The sequence below is a fragment of the Dama dama genome, unplaced genomic scaffold (assembly GCF_033118175.1).
Source record: "Dama dama isolate Ldn47 unplaced genomic scaffold, ASM3311817v1 ptg000096l, whole genome shotgun sequence".
NCBI lineage: Eukaryota > Metazoa > Chordata > Mammalia > Artiodactyla > Cervidae > Dama > Dama dama.
The window spans coordinates 445347-452529 of NW_026870910.1; positions in this window are offsets into that span (position 1 = coordinate 445347).

Genomic DNA, 7183 nt, shown 5'->3' on the forward strand with positions numbered 1-7183 from the left:
CCTCCTTTTAAATTTGTATAGAGAAGGAAAAACAGATCGCTGGTTTGTTTCTTCCTGCCGCTTAAGAGAGATAAAAATGTCTGGCACTTACAGCCTCTTTCCTCCATTTGGAGACCCCTGGCCTTCCTGCCTGTTACTCTCTCATTCCTCCCTTTTCTTTTAGGAGAATTATGTTGCCTAGGGAAAAGGGGCGTCGTTTTCATTCCATAACTGCTTCCGAGCTGACAAGGGGCGTTGTCCCTAAATTGGTGAGGCAACATATTCTCCTAATCCTCATAGTGAGGATGTCTGATCCAGGGGCCCCAAATAGTAGTCAGAAGAAGCTGCAGTGATAGCAGGAGTTTGAGCAACCATTTGTAACTTAAAAGCTTTCATGCGACTAGAAACAAATCCAGTCACACAGTTACAAATGCAGGGAGCAAAGAGCAAAAACAAAACAATCAGAATTATTGTAATTAAGACAGATTTCCACCATGGGGAACTAGTTAACGTCTCCCAAAGTGAGGCAATTGAGGCTTCAGGAGTATCCATGGCCCCAATCATCTTGTTCATGTGTTTTGTAAAATGAGTAACATTAGTGCTCATATCAGGTATATATGTGCAGCATTGAGTATGAATGATGGCACAAGTTCCTCCTTGTGCAGCTGTCAGAATATCTAAAGCCAATCTGTTTTGTAAAACCACCTTTCTAATTTGTGCTTGTTCAGCATTAAGAGCTGAAATAGCTTTTTGAGAATCTTGTAATGCCTGTTGAGTAAAATTAGTCAAAGCATCTACTCGTAACATAACATCTGTAGTTCCCAAAGAGGGGACAAACACTGCAGCCAAATAATCATACCAGTGAAATACAGACCTTGCCCACCGAGTTTTAAGGTGGGGTAAATTAGCAGGCTTTTCTGGAAGCTCTGAAAATATAAAACCATGAGTAAAGGCTAGACCCAGGGTGCATCTCCCTATCCAGCCAGGGGGAAGCCAAGCCCATAGGTAAGAGCCACATATCCAATAAGTCCCGTTTGGGGCAAGCCAGCGTGACTGAGATGCCCAGTCCCAATTAGTGCCTGGCCAGACAAACGGAGGTCCTGAACTGGGGTTGGAAAATACGGGAATGATTACGTTACATATTTCTTGAGGCAAAAATCCCAATTGTTTCCAATCAGTGTAATTAAGTTGTTGGCTAACTTTGGGGGATGGCTCTGTTTGTTCCCAGCATATAGGGGCAGTAGATATTAGACGTCCCTTTTCAGGAGTTAGCCATATAACCTCATCTCATATTTGATAAACGTCAGGTAAAGAACTATCAGATCTAGACCTATTTGTCTTATGTGCAGCAAAATAGTGATTAAACTGAGACAGTGTATAATCAAAATTAAAAGTCACGTTATGTCCATAGTTAAGGTACAAAGTATTACACCAGTCCATTCTAGGGTTGTTAGATGTCATCAGACGAAGAAGAGGCATCACATATGATTGTTGTCGAATGTATTTGCAGACTTGGAGAAAGTCTTTTCCTTGAAGTGGAGATGTCCACCACGGGAAGCCTTCCACTGATGAAGAGGGGAGTGCTCCTCAAACCCAGCAGTTAGACCGATTGTGGAATGCAGCATAGGAGTGAGCCCAGGACAGGAAGGCATTGTCTTGAGGATCAAAGGGCAGACTCAGGATTTCTGGAGTCAGCAGAAGTAGGCTCACATAGATTATCAGGCCCATCTGAAACATACAAAGTCAGAGCATAGAAAGTAAAAACATAAAATGACATCACTTAGTTCTGGTCAGGGTGCCACCTCTTGACTCGAGTGTGATGTACCCACGAATCAATTCCTGGGACTTTGACAGCTGTGGGAGAAGAAAGAATAACCTGGTAAGGGCCTTCCCAGAGGGGCTCGAGGGATGAGCCCCCAGATCCCAATGTTTTTATGAGGACCTCGGTTTCTGGCTCAAATAGAGGCTTGCTGGATTCAGAGGCTGGGTCAGGAGTCGTCTCCCGGAGTTCTGTTAATGCCTGTTGAAAAGCTGAGAGTTGAGTTACATAATTAGTTAACTCTAAGGCCTCAGGATCTATAACAATGTCTGTGCGTAAGAAAGGCCTTCCATAAATACATTCAAAGGGGGACAGTCCCTCCTTTTTGGGGGCAGTTCGAGCCCTCATTAAAGCTATGGGTAGGACTTTAATCCAGTTGTCCTGCGTTTCTTGAGTTAATTTGCGCAGATGTCTTTTGATAATGTCATTAGCTTTTTTAACCTTTTCTGAGGATTGGGGTCTCCAGGAACAGTGTAAGTGATACTCTATTCTTAGAGCTTTAGACACCCCCTGAGTTACAGCAGCTTTAAAGGCGGAGCCATTGTCACTCTGAAGGCTCCGTGGCAGCCCAAACCTGGGGATAATTTTATGGATTAAAATCTTTATAACCTCCTTAGCTTGTTCACTACGACAGGGGAACGCCTCAATCCATCCGGTAAAAGTATCTACCCAAACTTGTAAGCAAGAATATCCATTAGCTTTTGGCATATGAGTAAAATCAATTTCCCAGTCTTCTCCAGGATACTTTCCCTTTCGTTGTAATCCAGATTTTGCTAGCTTTTCAGTCTTTGGGTTATTTTTCTGACATACCTCACACCGTTTGATAATGTTTTTTAGAGTTTTCATTATATTTTTACCTTCAAACAAACGAGAAGCCATCTGGTAAGTACTTTCTACACCCAAATGAAAACTCTGATGTAAACCCTTAAGAATTTTCCACTGAGCATTTTCAGGAATTATTAATCGTCCATCCTCGGACTGTAACCATCCTTTATCAGTAATCTTTGCTCCTCTTTTCTCATATATTTCTAATTCTTCCTCAGTATATTGTGGCTTTTCTTGCTCCACAGGACCTGTCCAGATCAAAGGCGTCTGTAAGGAGGGGGTTTCATAAAGTGCCACTTTTTTGGCTTGAGAGTCAGCTAACAGGTTACCGGCAGCTACTTTACTCCCATCCCTGCTGTGCCCTTTGCAATGCATAACCGCTACTTCTTTAGGACAATAGATAGCAGTTAAAAGTATCTCAATCTCTCTGAAATGCTTAATAGGTTCTCCTGTTGCTGTTTTAAACTTTCTTTTCATATTGCAGCATGAGCATGTAAAGTCAAATAAGCATACTTAGAATCAGTGTAGATATTCACTCGTTGCCCTTTGCTTAACTCTAGAGCTCGGGTAAGAGCCACGAGCTCCGCTAACTGGGCACTGGTTCCCTGGGGGAGAGATTTTGCTTCTAAAACCTGTTCAGCAGTCACCACAGCGTAACCTGCTTTGCGCTTTTCATCTCGAACAAAAGAACTGCCGTCTGTAAATATTTCCAAGTCAGGATTGTCTAATGGGGTATCCATTAGATCTTCCCGAGCTGCATAGTTTAAAGTTAGGAATTGGGAACAATCGTGATCAGGTGTTTCATCTTCCTTCTCAGGAAGGAAGGTGGCAGGATTTAAATTTCCACAAACTTTAAGCTTAGTTACTGGTCCTTCTAACAACAGTGACGGATATTTAAGAAGCCTACTGTCTGTCATCCAAATATTAACCTTAGAATTTAAGATTCCATTCACATCATGAGAAGTCAGTACAGTAAGGTTTCGTCCATTAATTACTTTTAAAGCTTCAGGTGCTAATAAAGCCGCTGCCCCAATTACTCTTAGGCAGTGGGGCCACCCACGTGCAATTACATCTAATTTTTTGCTTAGATAAGCAATAGGTTGCTGGTGAGGCCCCCGGGGTTGTGTCAAAACTCCCAAGGCCATACCTTTTCTTTCAGTGACAAACAGGTTAAATTCTGACCCTGTGGGCAAACTCAAAGCCGGAGCTTGCAGGAGAGCAGTCTGAAGAACCTTAAAAGCCTTTTGAGTATCTGGAGACCAAACCAGTTTGTCGGTTTGGGCCTGCTGAGTTTCAGCTATAAGTTTATATAAAGGCCGGGCAAGTTCCCCATAGCCTGGAATCCAAATACGACAGTAGCCTGTGATTCCCAAAAATCCTCTCAATTGTCTTAAAGTCATAGGTAGGGGATGGTTTAGTATAGGTTTAATTCTTTCAGGGCCTATGGCCCTAGTCCCTTTTGAGATGATTAGGCCCAGATATCTAACAGATTGTTGACAAAGCTGAGCCTTTTCTCTTGATGCCTTGTAACCGCAGCCTGCCAGAAAGTTTAAGAAATCTTCTGAGGCTCGTGAACAAGCTTCCTCTGTCTCAGCACAGAGCAAAATATCATCTACATATTGTAACACTACCGCTTCAGAGCTACTAAAGTTTTGTAGATCCCGTGACAAACTTTGTCCAAATAAGTGAGGACTGTCATGAAATCCCTGGGGCAAAACTGTCCAGGTTAACTGGGAAGCTGGCTGTGTGGGGTCTTCAAAGGCAAATAGAAATTGACTTTTTTCTGCCAAAGGCACTGAATAGAAGACATCTTTTAAATCAATTACTGAAAAATATTTGGCTCGTTTAGGAATTTCAGACAATAAAGTATAAGGATTAGGCACCACGGGGTGTAAAGGAACCACAGCCTCATTTATTATTCGTAAATCTTGAACTAATCTCCATTTATCATTTGATTTTTTTACACCCAAAATAGGAGTGTTGCATGGACTGTTACAGGGAACTAATAGTCCCTGTTCCTTTAAATTTTTAATGATGGGTTTTAACCCTTCCTTAACCTCAGGTTTCAGTGGATACTGCTTCTTATGTGGGAATAAGTGTGGGTCTTTGAGCTTGACAACCACAGGAATAGCATTTTGTGCTCGACCCACAGATTTTCCATCAGCCCATACTCTAGGATTCACATTTTGTTCAACTAAAGGTAGAGAAAGGGAAGGCTCCATATTCATGAAAACAGAGGCATGGACCTTTCTCAGTATATCCCTCCCCAAAAGGGGTGAGGGTGATTCTGGCACGATAAGAAACTCGTGTGAAAATAGCACAGAATCCCAGTTGCACGATAGAGAATAACTGAAGTAATACCTTTTGGCTCGTCCAGACAGTCCCATTACGGAAGCGGATCGGGAAGAAAGTGGGCCAGGGGCTTCAGTAAGCACGGAGTAAGTTGCCCCAGTATCTAAAAGGAAATTGACGGATTGGCCTCCCACCGTTATTAATACCCGGGGTTCCTCAGGTGTAATTAGGACGGGAGCTTGTGTGGGGACCTCCGGGCACCTTTAGTCCTGATTGTCTTGAGAGTCAGACCCCTGAGACCTACGCCTCTGGGGGCAGTCTCTCTTCCAGTGTGGTCCCTTGCAGACCGGACATGGAGCCGGGGGCGGCTTAGATGCCTGAGGGCAATCCCGCTTGAGATGCCCCTCCTTTCCACAGCAATAGCAAGCCCATCTCTTTTCACCTGGGTCCCTCTGGGCATTTTTCCCAGGCTGCTTAAGAACGGTTTTCATAGCCATTGCGAGGGCTTCCGCCTTTTCCTTCGTCTTTCTCTGCCTTTCTTTCTTTTCCTCATATTCCCTACCGTAATAGACTGTCTGAGCCAGTTGTAACAGATTATCTAAAGACTGATTTGGTCCATACGCCCGTTTTGATAACTTACGGCGAATATCTGGAGCCGACTGAGTGAGAAATTTATCTTTTAAGATCACTTTCCCCTCTTCACTTTCGGGATCAATCTCAGTGAATCTGCGAAGGGCTTCTCTCAGTCTATCTAGGAATTTACCAGGAGCTTCCTTCTCCTCCTGTTCTATGTCTGCCAGTTTGCCATAGTTTAAAGGCTTAGAACGCGCCTGTCTGAGTCCTTCAAGAATACATCTGACAAAATGACTCTGATCCCATCTTCCTTTAGCAGTGTTATAGTCCCAGTCTGGTTCTGTAGCTGGGACCGCTTGACTCCCAGTGGGGAGGGCAGTTATCTCGTCTTCCCTCTTTCCCACTGATTCATTACCAAGCCATTCATCTCCATAAGCAACCGCTTTTCCCAAAACTCGAGCCTTTGAGTCGGGAGTCAACGTTTGTCCCAAGATATACATCAATCACATCCTTCCAAGTGAGGTCATAATGCAGAGTAACACCTTTAAAAGCTCTAATATACTTTTCTGGGTCTTCTAAATAGTCTCCCAGATCTTCCTTAATTCTTTGTATCTCTTGATAAGAAAAAGGCTTATTAACTCTCATAGACTGATAATTTCTCCCGGTGGGTACTTCATGAAGGGGCAACAGCATGAGTGGCTGTCCCTCAGTCTCTCTGGCTGCTCTGCACACATCCCAGGGATAGATTGGAGAAACCTGCTTTTCTTTATCTCTTTGCCTCCTGTCCTCTATCTCATCTCCTACTTCGATGGTCTGAGTTTCTACTGAAACCAGAGTAGTCTGAAGTCGTACTGAGACAGGAGTTGTTTGGACCTCTACATGAGCAGTTCGAATCTCAATTTGGGTTCCCACTGAGACCGAGGCAGTTTGAGTCTCAGTTTGTGTTTCCACTGAGACTAAAGCAGTTTGAACCTCATCTCGGAGACCCGGATACGGGGGCAAAGTAGGAGGACAGGGGGGAGCGGAAGGTTTCACACCCAAATCTATACCCTTAGGACATAAGTCTGGCATATTTCGCAGAGAGAAAAAGGGCAATACATACGCTACTTCTACCCATTTCCCTTGCTTTTTACAGAACCGGTCTAATTGTAAAACAGTGTTATACTTAAGAGACCCTCCAACTGGCCACCGTTCGCCGTCCTCCAGTGGGTACCGCGGCCATGCAGTATCACATAGGAAGACCAGGTGTGTCTTCTTTAAGCCCTGGGGATCAAATCTATCCCAGTTTTTCAGGATACAGTTCAAAGGAGTGAGGCTGGAATTGTTAGCTCCCATCTGTAAGAGAGAAAAAAAGCGACCAGCGCCATTTTTTTTACCGGAGGCGTCCCTCCCTGCTCTAGATGGGGGTGTAGACAGACGTTACACCAAAAGCTTTTCCTTCCTGGTCGGACTTAGTCTGTCCCTTACCGACGCAGGCGTCACACTCGTCCCTCCCGGTTCTACCACCGAGACAGGGTGGGGCTGCACCAGGGGTAGACCTGATGGCATCCCTGACTGACGTCCAGCTCTTCACCTCGCTTGCCTTTGATGCCACCCGGGGCGCAATCAGAGTAACCTTTCGGAATGCCTCCCAAGCTAAGACCTCTGGGGGACACATTCGTCACCTAAGTGCCTGTGCACGACCCTGAGTACATT